Raw genomic sequence first — 13,622 nt, 5'->3', positions numbered from 1 at the left:
TATTGTCTTATCTAATATATATTTTGTAGTAATAAATGAAGGGTTAACAAGTAGTAGGTATGGTAGATAAAAATGTGTGAACCGCATATTGAGTAGTAGGAAGGGTTGAAACCAATCACGTGTTAGTGATTTTACATGGGTCTATAGGATAGCAAATCATAAAAGAGAAAACCTAGGTACCTGCCCTAATTTAAAAGAGAGAGCCTTTATTCTTTTTAGTACACAAAGTTTGGAGGAAGAGTGTCAATGAAGTTAGTTTATAGGCACTAATCCCAAGGCTTACCTAAATGATTTGTTAGTAAACTCTAGGCTTTAATTAGAGGAAATCATTTGTTGGCCTGGTGAACTTCTTTCTTATTTCTAAAATGGTGTATAAGAGCAATGAGGAGTGTCTCTCTCTTCTCTTTTGTTCGTTTTACTAGGTTAAAACTTAATATCCATTCATCCAAAAAGACAAAAAGCATTGAGTACTTTCAAGACTTATCTTATTTGGTAGGTTGATTTTTCTAAAGGTCATATACATTCTCAGTGGTAAATAGAATACGATTACACGTGCAAAATATATAAACCTCACTCTCTGTCTCTTACATCAATATGTATAAGAGAGAGAGACGAATGTGGTTTGACTAGGTAGCAGAACCTCTGGCTGGTAGTAAATGTGGAACTTCTATGTGGGTGGATACTAGCTCATAACCCACCAGAAGAGTTGAAGGACAGACCAGTTGACCGAACACACAAGTACACACACCTTCCCTCTTCCACCTAAGAAATAAATAGAGAGCAATATTATGTATAGTTGTATACCGTGCAAAAAAATTTTCATTAACTATTTAGAGTGGAAACTTTTAATTCAAACATTAGTTTCAAGTAGACCAACACTAATCATAACAGATCAGTTGTTAAAAAAATTATGAAAATTGTTATATATATATATATATATATATATATATGAAACTAGTTCTGATTAGTCCATTTAAGATTTCATAACTAACTTAACATTTTAGAACCAATGTTTAATTGTTGTAATAAACTTATTGATAACTAAAAGTTAGGTTTGTCGTGAATTTTAATTAGTTTAACTTGTAAAATTTTTTATTGTTGAATAAAAAATTTAGAATTTAAATTCTACCCATACAAAAAATTTATTGATGTTTTAACTTGATGATAAAATTAATTTTTATAAAATGAACGTTATAGTTGAAATTAAACTTCCGCCTATTATAAAAGAAAGAATTTATTACAAATTACAAAAGGTTGGCATTTTTTTATTTTTAGAATAAAAAGTTAGGTCTATTATAGAAGAAGAATGAAAACGTATTTACTTTCGTAGTTATATATGGTCAACATGCTTAAATATCCACCACATTACTTTTTAACTTTTTTTGATTGAGAACCATTACTAATTAAATTGAAAAAGGTGACCCTACATTAATGTTTGTGAACATTGATATACCCGTCACTCTAGTTTTTTAGTTCCCAACTTCTAGGGACCTTTGAAAAGTAGTTAAATACTTCATAGCTAGTGGACCGGACAATCTCCTTTAGATTCTAGGCTTTTCTAGCCTATACTTTTTGCAGTCTGGATACTCAATTATCAATGAATTCAAATTTGGCGGTATCTGTGCTCATGCTTCATACTTGTTTTGTTTGAAGAGCAATGTTAAGGAGGTATAAAAATACATAATTTTGTATTACAATTCCTGGGAAGAGCTACAAGTGGTGGAAGTGTGTCTCTATATAGCCTACCATCACACGTTCATCAATCACAACTCATTACATAAAAAGTTGTGGCACAAAATTGTGTATTTTTATATATCTATACCATTACTCTTTGTTTGAGAGATATTGTTATTTTTGGAGAACTTTTTGGTAAAGTAATGGTGATAAAGCTTGTTGCCCTTGCCAAACCCAAAAGTCATAGACGGACATTGGCCAAAATTAATTATTGTACATTGATTCGAGCTAGAAATACACATCTCAGCAACAACAACCAAAAAAAAGAAAAAAAAGAAAAAGAAAGCAGCTAGAAAAACACACATCGAGGGGACCAATATCTTTACTTCTGTACGAGCACTGATCAATTCTTTAGTATTCTTTTTGGCCCATTAGATCGAGTTGTGAGTTCAAACCATCTTTGTTTATGTTTCAAAATTCATGGTATTACGTGTAATTTATCAATTTTAAAAAATATTGGTCATAGGATACCACATGTTAGTTTCCATTTGGATGAGCTATTTAGATTACTTATTTAGTTGAAAGTTTGTTTATACGTTCAAAATATGAAATTCTAAGAAATTGTACATAAATAGATTAAGCTAAAAAATTTTAGAATGTGATCAACCATACCTAGAATATTAAAGACTAGCCCGTGGTAAGGTGGAACTTACAACGAATGTGAGGTATGAGCAGAAGGGACTTTTCATTTGACAAGGATTTGCATGGAAACATCACAACTTTTGGTCCTTTTATATGTTTCATGGACCAGAGTCAGAAATCATCACCAAGAAAGTCAAAACAAATTAAGACCCAATCAGGTTTGAATCTCTCTACATATATGACTTCTTATTTATTTATTTTTTGGTGTGGTAAGTATATATATGTAAATTTATGTACAAAAATTTTGCTAAAGAAGGTACCCGTAGGTCAAGGAGAAATAAATGGTCCTCTGTGTCAACAGTCTTTCCCTTTCTCAAAGACAAATTCTGTACAAAAGCTCTTATTAGTTTCATAAACTCACATCCACATCAGTCAAGAGCATATTTGACACGGAGTAGTCTCATGAGTTGGTTTCCTTACAAAAGTTCTATAGACAGGTTACAAATATCTCTATAATTAAGAGAATAGAATGAGATTATATTTTTAAGAAATATTTCATATATTTAATTCTCCTATGAGTTTAAAGAAAAGGAGAATACTAATAAGTAGTAGAAAATGCTATTGCACTATGTTTCTTTCTAACCATTTTTTTTAGTAGTGGGATGAATATATATATATATATATATCTTTTAATAAAATAAAGTTAAAATATTGAATTTTTTATTTTATTTTACTCATATATAATTTACAAAAAATAAAAAATAATAACAGTGAAGTTTATAATAGTAAAATTATTTATTAAACATTTTTCATTCTTTTTTTTTATAAACTTATACAGTTTCTTTTTTTTAAAAAATCATATTTCTTTACCTTCTATTTTATTTTTTTATAATCTATTCAGCTTATCTTATTACATTTTTCGATGAACTCCTAAACGTAGTGTTACTTGTATGCATTTAGAACAAGGGTTCCACATGGCCAAAATCAGAGTTAAGACTTAAAGAAGGCAATAATTGAAGAAACCAGACTTTCATTGGTCCATCATGTTCTTCTCTTGCTCCATCTTCATCTTCACTCTTGCCCCAGCACAAGCTCTCAATGACTTCATACCATTTACTTTAGTATATCTTAACATCGATTACACCAAATCTCCCGGTAAGTTAATCTACCCACACCCCCATTCTTCGGTCACATGATTGGTCTTGAAGACAAGAGCTGCGAAGTCCCTTAACGTGTGTTTGGCTTCAATATTTCTTATTTTTTTCGTCTCCTCCACGTCTATTTTGTTTCACGAGAGGGAGAAGAAAGAAGAAGAAGAAAGAGAAGAAAAAGAAAAAGAAAGTTGTTTGATAATTGATACATCTAACTTCAAATATCTTTTCTCCCAATCATTGAGTCATCAAAAAAAAAAAAAAAAATAAAGCTAATTAAAAGTTGTTAAAAAGATAACATCATCAAAAAATTAAGTTAGTTATAACGCGTGCGTGAGTGAAGAAATCTATGATTGGCACCTTCCCGTTAAATTGTAATTTCATGTAATCTAGCTATCAAAAGATGTTGTACAATTATAGTCCAATATGGTTGTCTAAATTTACAAAAAACACTAGGTCAGTCGAATAAGTTATAAACTAATTGATTTTGATAACATTCTCGGGGGGGGGGAGAAAAAAAAAAAACTCTATTTTTAAAAGGGAAAAAAAAATATTATGCACAAATAAAATGGAAATTTCCAGTATGTCTGAACCAATTTTTTTATAAACATGAACTATTAAATCTTTGAATCTTTTAAATATTGCCCCGCTCTCTCAAGTTTGATGTACTGGGTAAATTAGGCACACTATCCCTAGCTAACAAAGAGAATCTTAATTGGAAAAGAACTAGTACCTTTCTTATATAAAAATTAATGATATAGAGAATTGGTATAAATTTTTTTTTTTTTGAAAGGTTAGTGAAAATCGGTATTAATTGTATATGACAAAGTATAATAGTGGTACATAAACAATTAAAGAGGAGCCTCTATTAGGTCAAAGATTTAGTGAATTTAAAAGGAAAGAAAATTGACAAAGATAATGATGGGAAAGCAAATTATGAACTAACACGAAGCTACGAATAGCACCAGTACTTCAAGTGTAATCAGTTTAAAAGGAAAGGGAATTATAAACTGAAAGGGAATTATAAAAGAAGAGACCCATAAATGTTATAATCTACATATTATTTCATTAAGTAATACTACAGCTATAAACTATTTTACAACATTTTTACAAAATGTTGATGTGACCATCCTCTTATTAGTTTTCATTTAAACCTACTATTAATATCTATTTTTTATTTATCAATAATTACTCATCACATCAGTAGTTTGTAAATTTTTTTATATTTCTAGCATTATTTTTATTTCATTATGGAAGTACAACTGAGACAAAGTTATAGGTTTTCAAAGATTTCATACGTTCACCCTTTTTTTTTCTTTCTCTTTATTCCAAAGGATCTCAGAAATATATATGAAATCACAAACACAGAGAGAGAGAGAGGGGGGGGGGGGGGGAACCATATTTATAGACGAAGTTTTGGCATATGCATAGAGTGGCCTTACAAATTTAGATAAGCAAAGTTATTGTAATACTAACAATGAGAACTAGTATAAATTCAAACAACAAATATCTCAATAACTGTGCCACAAATAATTGGAGGCATGACTTCTGCCTTGTTCTACTGAAAAGTTCAAATGGATGTCTTGTTCAATAAAAATCCTTACTATCACTCTAAAAAAAAGTCCCCAGGGTGTGATGTTGAATTCCATAAAATATATGAGTGTATCTTCTTCATCACCAATTGATTTTGAGATAAAGTGACACAACTCAAAGTCTAAAAAATGGTATCATAGCCAAGGTCATGGGTTCGAGTTGCAGAAATGTTATCAAGGGTGTAATGTGGAATGTCATAAAAGACTTAAGTGTGTCTTTCTTAGCACTAATTGATTTTGAGGAGGAGTGAGCCGAGTGACACAGCTCACATTTGACAATATAGAATGAGGTACATTTTTTCGGTGATGCATAGATCACACAACTTGTGAAAACTAGAATTCCAAAAAGAGACTAATTAAAAGTTTACTTAATAGTTTGCTATTTAACTTGTACTATTATTCCATTGTTAAAATTATGGTTAAATGATTAAATTCATTATTTCTTAATAGCTAAATTTTTTTTAAATAAGTAATTTAAATTCACTATTTCTTAATGGCTAAATTTTTTTTTTTTTTTTTATAAAATCAGTAATTTAACATGATATCAAAGTAAGAAATCTTGAATTCACTGTCTTCATTTTTCCTCTTAATTAAAATATCAAAAATTTCACGTGTTATGCCCTAATTGTTAAGGGAGAGAGTTTAGGCTCACATATGAAAAAGAGTATTAAAATTATGGTTAAATGATTAAATTTACTATTTTCTAATAGTTTAAACTTTTTAGATAATCAGCAATTTAACATTCATAGATCATTAAACAATGACTAGATTTGTAACTATATATATGTTTAATGATGAATTTGCCGGTTCTTAACAATTGAAATTTTTTTTTTCAAATGTTTCTAAAGCAAAAGTTAAAGTCTTAAGGATATATATTACCATGGCATCTTAACAAATGTTTTTGGGATAAGTAATAACTTATTTCAAGTAGCAGTAGGATACCGATAATAAAAGAAAAAAAAAGTTCAATAGGTACCAAAATTAATTGCATTAAAATTCAATTAATTTGTTCGAAACCAAAATGAATTAATAAAACATCTCTTTCTCTCCAAAAATATTAAATGTGAATAATTAAACTCCTCTCTCCATCATTTATTTATTTATTTTTACAAGCCTGGATAGCAAATTAAATGTTGTGGGCTAGTGGAGTAATATTAGGAATTTTATCTAAAATAATGCTAGAGATACAAACTATTTTACAAAAAATTTTACAAACTACTAATATGGTGAGTGATTATTGGTAAATGAAAAAGTGATATTAATGGTGGACCTAAATGAAAACCAATAAGAGGTTTGTCACATCAACATTTTGTAAAATAATTTGTAATTGTAGCATTACTCTTTTATCTAATGCAACTCATTTGTTTCAAATATCAAGTGAAAATTAAATTCTATTTCATTTTTTGTTGTTCCAAACAAATAAATTGGATTATAAAATAATTTTTTTTTTTATAAATAAATGTTGATTTCTTAATTCCATTTCCAAATCTAATTTATTTCATCTTAGTTAATTGAATTGAATTCGGATCCAAACTTCCACTCTTAGAAAGTACTGTATATATTATAACAAGTAGAGACTAGAGACTAGAGACTTGTATGTATTGTATTTATATAAATTAACATACATCATCAGAATTGTAATAAATAAAGATTATAAAAAGTCAAAAATATAAAATGGTTAAATAAAAGTGATATGATATGTTTATTAAGACGCAAACATTTTTGTTTCAAAACCTAATTACTCTTCCAATTTGCATACATATATGTTCGAAACGGAATTTACTATGTTTACCTAAGTTGTTTGGCATGTCATTGAACTATACCAATTATGAAAAGTATAACTTGTATTAATTTTTTTCTTTCTTGTAAGGTTTAGAAAATCGGTTCAAAATTAGACAAGATATAATATTTCTACAAGAAGAAAGCTTTAGATTTTTATTTTTCAAATTTGTATTCTGTCAAAAAATCGTTTACGGAGTAATTTATCATGTTTTCACATGTATATTTCTGGGAAAAACATAGTTTTAAATTTTGCAATTCCGCGTACTATTTCTTATCAAAATTGATTCTAACGTAAGGGGTGTTTAGTAAATCACAAAATCAGACCAACCAAGAACAACTTTACTAGTTTCTTTGTTTTTAATTAGTTTGGTAAATTCTTGGTTCAACAAATTAGTTCTTTCAAATAAATTCCCACCAAAATCAAAATTTTAAATTATTGTATTTTGAATTTGATTTTTAAATACATATTCCAATTAGAAATTAGTTTTCATGAGTTTAATTTTCATTCTAAACTGCACGTTAACTAAAACTTGTTCTGACTTAATTCTAGGAAAACTAAAACCTAATGTGTTTTAGTTTGAATTGGTTTTATTTTCTATTCAACTAGTATTATAACTGAATAAATTTTGTGGTTTACCAAACACCTCTAAATCTAAATTAATTGGATGTAAAAAAAATAAAAATAAAAACCCAATTTAATTTTAAATTGATCTTTATTTTAGTTCAACTTATATTAAAACCAAATTAATTTTATGGTTTGCCAAACATCTCCTATTATGATATAAAAGGTAGGTTTTTTTTTTTTTTTTTTTCCTTAAGAAATTGGAAATAATTTATATCGTATAAATCACGAGAAAATATCTCGTTCACCTGCTATATATATCATAGGTATCTAGATCCCACGCACCTGTAGGACCCACAAACTATGAAACACATTTTCGGCGGTGAAAAAAACAATTATGCGTGAATCATGTATCACTTACTCACTACAGTACAAATCTTTCACCTTTTCCCATGAAAGGATAAAAACTTATAAAAGTATTTCAAAGTCAAGTACAAGGTGCTTATTTTTTAAATCCAAGTTTCTCACTTCTTTATAATTAAGAACTAAAACGAAAAAATAGGTAGAAATAAATAAGTACAACAACAACCGGAGTTTAGCTATTCGTTCTTTATTTATTGTTTACTATAAGGAAGGTTGTTCAAGAGAGAAAGCACATGTACAATCTTTGTCACCTGTTAGTCAAACGTCCTCACGTGTAAAACGTAGCAGATGCACGCCATTGGACAGATTTCACACGCTTTAACCCATTGAAGAACTTTTTTTTTTTTGGTCCCAGGACTCTTTAATCTTATCTCTCTTTCTTTTTTTTTTTGTTTTTTTTTTTTGCTTTTTTTGTTTTATTTGGGCTAAACTAATCTTATCTCTATAAAATCGCTTGGAAACTTAACTCAGCTGCATACCCTAGATGGGGTTGAGCTCAGTACTTTCTATCACAAGGGTACTTCTTTCTTTCTTTCTTTCTTTCTTTCTTCTTCTTCTTCTTCTTCTTCTTTTCTCTATTAGTTTTTTTTTTCCCATTTCTGGTTCTTATATTGAGCTTGTTTAGGGTGTTATAAAAGCTTACTCTTTGATTTTTTTATGTATGTTTTTTTCAGATGGAATATCTTAAGCGACCTATATACCATGAAATCAAAGATGGTACAACCATGTTGAATATATGATCGGATGGGGTATATGTGTTTTGACCAACGAAATACGGGTGAGTGAATTCTATGATATGCTTGTCAAGTGAGCAGTCCTTTTGCGGATTATAACCTTTGTCTCATTGTCTGTTCGACCTTGAACCTATGGTTATGACTAGAGTCATAAACCCTAATCATAATTTCTTCACCTACTATGATCTTTAAAAAGAAAAAAACTTGGGGGGTATTGAAGCTATAACTGCGCAACAATACAAGTGTGTGTGTGCATATTTTATGTGTTTTCATGGTAGGTTTAGTCTGTGTGTCATCAGGTAGGTGTAGAGGTGGTTAAAAGGATATGTAAGTTTGTGCTTGCCTTTGATTTGTGGATACAACTTTCCCTATGACTTCGAGGTCCATTGAAAGTAAGACCAACCTCTAATTTCAACCTAAGAGTTCTTATTTATGTCATCATCTTAATTAAAGTCTAGAAGTTTTGACTTTGATCAGTTAGGTTGAGTTGTGTTTCTATCGAGTGCCTACTACATGTTCAAGTCTTTGTAGATGTAGGAATATGAAGACATATTTTTATCTTAGAACCCATGTTTTACAAAGATCCATGGTTAGGAGAATTTGCATGATAATTAATTCTAAACCCCCATAAGCCATATTGTTCTATAATAGCATGCATGAACTAGTTAGATCTTTGATATATTCCACAGAAATTTATTGGTGTCATACGAAATTTTTCAATGAAAAAGAGACAAGAATTCTTGATTTCAAAGGTCCTTTTGCTGGAGATATCGCCTTCACTAGCTTAGATCGATAGAGCTAGCTCCAAAGAATTAAGATTGAGAAGTGTTGTGACTGGTGTCTACACCAAAGCATCAGCTTTAAAGTTCATACAATTTTTTTGTAATAAATTTTTCCTAAATAAAAATTTATGGATGGAAAAGTGAGATATGTGTACAAATTTAGATATGACTGTATATGTACAGGAAATGAGGTTTGACTGGGTAGTAGAACTTCTGGCACTTGATAGATGAAGGAAATCTTTTAATAAAAATATTTTTTTATAAAAATAATCCTTTTTAGAGATAGCTTATTGGTTGCAATAAACAATCCATCACTTTGTTTCCTGAATTCTTGGATCTTAAAAAGGATAATACATATTATATAGATATTTATCTTAAATATCAAAGCATGTCTGTACATGCATGTTACATAGAAGATCTTTCTCGATTCTTAGTCTATGCTTTATGCAATGTTCAACAATTAAGTACTGATATTATCTTTCTCAAAAAAAAAAAAAAAAGTACTGATATTATCATATCATTAATGAGTTCACGTTTGTAGTTTTTCCTTTTTCAAATCTTTAAGGCTGTTCGCTTCATATGATAAAAAGTTTCTTTTCCTTCTCTCCGACCGTAGAAGTGTAGCTAGGTGGTAGCCCACTGGTCACTACTGCAAGAGGGGACCATAGACCCCCTACTGCAGTTATATTCTAGCTCTAGGTAGCCTCCATTTATTTCTCTATAAAGTTTTCTATCTTGGGCATGGGTGTGTACCGTTTATTGGTTAAAACTTTTGGATATTTTCAACAGAGATATTTATAATTCAAATTTTTTCGTTAGGCGATTTTGGCTTTTATTTTTAAAAGAACAAAACTTAGGGCTAAGATAGGGTATAATTAAATATATCAATGCTAACATAAGGTCCAGATGGATCTTTGGCCATATCATGCTAGAACATTAAATCATATATGTAGGCATTCACAACCGAAGTGCTTGAAGGTTTAATTCTCAAAAGTGAAAATCACAATGGAAAATACTAGAGTTATAAATTTTTTTACAATTTTGTTTTATAAATTGTTGATGTGGTGAGTGGTTATTGGTAAGTAAAAAAATGATGTCAATGGTGGACCTAGATAAAAACTAGTAAAAATTTCTCACAGTAACAATTTGTAAAAATGTTATAAAATTGTTTGTGGTCGTAGTATTACTTAATTACTCAATGACAATTGAAAGCTTTTTCTCTTGGTGAAATTCTTGGCTCTACCTATTCGGGACAGCTTGCAGCTTAGGTTCAAACCCATAGGACAAGGTTCAAATGATTTATTGTAGCTAAAAAACAAAACAAAAAATTGAAAAAAGAGAGTTAATGATTGATATATAGTGCAAATTTTGCGGGAAAGAACAAGAGTAAAACAAGACAATATGGCACTTCATTATTGTTGACAAGAAAACTTTTCATATCTATATGAAATTGGTTGTTACCTATTTACCTCTGCTCTCAAAGAAAACCCATTTTTTTGTCATTTCTGGTGGTCCCCCATTGCCAAGCCGGGTTAAGTAAATTTTCTATGGTGTCCCTATTTTTAGTTTTTACATGTTGATTTGTGATAAGAATGGAAAAAAATGTGCTAAATAACTAATTAACTCATCTTGACATATAAAGAATCAGGTTTAAAATGAATGACAATACCGAAGTTTATCCCATTTGGTTGGTTATTAATGGGATTTAGTCTCTGAGAATTTGAGCTTCCAACTTATTCTATGAGTCAGGTTAACAATATTAGTTGCTTTTCATTGTTGTGATTTTTTTTTTTTTTTTTTTATAAGATAGAATTTCTACTCTAACCTAATCTAAGTGTATATGTATGTGAAACTCCCTCCTGAACACTTGAACCTCGTCCCTTACCCTCCACAAGTATTTATACTTGTAAAATGACCACCACACCAAAGGTGCGCGGTGGTATTGTTGTGAATTTTTACTATAATAAGATTATTTCATGTCGTATATAAGCAAGTCAAATATATATTTCACTTACGTTTTACATATAAAGTTGGTTTTAGAAATATAAAAAAAATTCCCCCCAGATTTTAGGGTAGCCTTTTATACTCAGGTAGGGTTAGCAGGAACAATAATACTACACTTCAACGCAAAATATATGCCTAACATAAATCGAAAGAAATTGTAAGTAGAATTCTACTTTCCTTTTTGTGTAGTTTACAAGAAGCATGTATATAGGACTTTCTATAATTAGATGCTTGCTTTACTAATCCAACCCCTATATATTAGCAGTCATTGACTCATTGATGAATACTCGATTTTTTTAACTCTTTCTCAAATAATTGATACTCGACATGGAAATTTTGGAAGCAACAAACACTGTTCTGATGATGTTACCTTTTCACAAAAAAGAAAATGACAACTAAGATTTCCTCAATGAACACAAAATAAAACTATCATTATTAAACTTAAGATGAACCCTATTCAATCCTAAATTTTGAGGTCGAGTGGACAATGAATCTAAGGTATAAGCAAGGACTACTTATTTGACAAGTCTTCCCATGGAATTTAACACCTAAGAGTTCTCTTTGAATACAAATGTATCAGCCAAATGTTTCGAGGTATGATTTCTCAAAAGCTAAACATCTCCAAAGTAACTGCCCATGACCATTCTCGAGCTCAAGGTACTCTCTCTCTCTCTCTCTCTCTCTCTCTCTCTCTCTCTCTCTCTCTCTCTCTATATATATATATATATATATAGGATTTTTGTAGCAAAAAAAATAAAAAAGAGAGTTTTTTTGTCCCAAATAATGAATTTTTAATAATATAAGAGTTCGGTTAATGGATACCTTTAAAATCTTTTTGGGTGCATCACATGTCAATGTCCATAAATTAGCAATTCCACAATAAAAAAGACAACCAAAATTCAAAAACTCACTTTTTAAAAATACACCCTCTAGGGTGTCATATGGCGGTTTCCACAATGATATATGGGTTTCTTCCATTTTAAGTTAAATATAGACAACTTCTCCCAACAAAAAAGGGCAATAGATATGAAATTTATTTTATTTGAATTGTTATGTAACTATGGTATTGTAGTATATATAACACCAAAGGTTATTTAGCCTTCCATAACTTGGGGTTTTAGACAATTGCCTAAATGACCTAATAGTGGAGTCAATTTCTATCTCACTCAAGGATTATTTGCATCTAAATCCAAAGCCTCATATTGTATATTGTCTTGGTGACATTCGGTTTTATGTCCTTGTATACGTTAGGGACATTTTTGTTACCAACAATAGGTCCCATTGTATTCAAACTCGTAAAAGTTGATTTCAAAATTTGCTCTCTAGGATCTTGAAGCCATTCACTGCTTTCTTTTCATGTCGAGGCTGCTTCCGCAATTTGGGTCTTAATCTTTCTCAAAAACAGTACATCTCGGACCTCTTAAGAAACTTGGTGTTGCGAATTCTATGGCTGTTCAAAATCCAATTTCAACGTCCAACAAGCTTTCGAAACATGCTGGTAAAACCTTTTTCAATCCCTTATTTTATCACTAAATTGTTGGTGCTTTTAATATTTTACTCTCACAAGGCTTGAAATAGTTTTTGTCATAAGCAAAGTTTGTCCGTTTATGCATAATTCATCTGAAACACACTAGACTGCTGTCAAAACATATCTTACGCTACCTGAAGACACTAGTAACTATGGTCTCTCTTTCTCAAATCATTCTTCTATGCATCTTCAGAAATTTTCAAATGCAGATTGAGCTGAGTGTGTTGATGATTAGAGATCCTATAGTGGTTTTGTAAGATTTCTTGGCCACAATCTTATTTCTTGGTCCTTTTAAAAGCAACGAACAGTGGCTCATTCCTCCACTAAATCCAAATAAAAGCCCTTGCTAATGCTGTAGCCGAAAGAACCAGGTCTCACTTCCCGTAGTTCTTCTCAGGTGTGATAATATTGGATTTATATCTCACTATTAATTTGGTCTTTCATGTACGATCTAAACATGTAGATTTTTTTTTTTTTTTCATTTTTTATTATGACAAATTTCCCTGCAAAGATCTTAAAGGACGTTTCATTTCTATGAAAGACCATATTGCTAATATTATGACCAAATTCCTCTCCTCTAGTCATCTTATCTTCTTCCGTGATAATGTGAATCTCTTCTCAATTACAATTACTCCCGCAACCTCAAGTTAAGACGAGAGATTACATTCATTTCTATTCTAACTATCTCTAATCATCTTTATATTTTACAAGTATGGACAGTAAAAAGAGACAATGTAATCTAATGGTG

The 13,622-nt window shown here is 30.1% G+C and overlaps 2 long non-coding RNA genes across 2 annotated transcripts; both read left to right on the top strand.

Annotated features, from left to right (window-relative positions):
• The first annotated feature begins 973 nt into the window (after positions 1 to 973).
• LOC126715451 (uncharacterized) lies at positions 974 to 3,691 on the top strand. The gene is made up of 2 exons (XR_007651868.1): positions 974 to 2,534; positions 3,277 to 3,691. It is a non-coding gene; the product is annotated as an uncharacterized LOC126715451 (long non-coding RNA).
• Positions 3,692 to 8,261: 4,570 nt separating this feature from the next.
• On the top strand, positions 8,262 to 13,407 carry LOC126715456 (uncharacterized). Its single transcript, XR_007651869.1, has 3 exons — positions 8,262 to 8,343; positions 8,501 to 8,604; positions 11,927 to 13,407. It is a non-coding gene; the product is annotated as an uncharacterized LOC126715456 (long non-coding RNA).
• Positions 13,408 to 13,622: the final 215 nt, after the last annotated feature.

The sequence above is a fragment of the Quercus robur genome, chromosome 1 (genome assembly GCF_932294415.1).
Source record: "Quercus robur chromosome 1, dhQueRobu3.1, whole genome shotgun sequence".
NCBI classification, from domain to species: Eukaryota; Viridiplantae; Streptophyta; class Magnoliopsida; order Fagales; family Fagaceae; genus Quercus; species Quercus robur.
The sequence above is the reverse complement of the archived record's forward strand: the minus strand, read 5'-3'. Positions and strand labels throughout refer to the sequence as shown.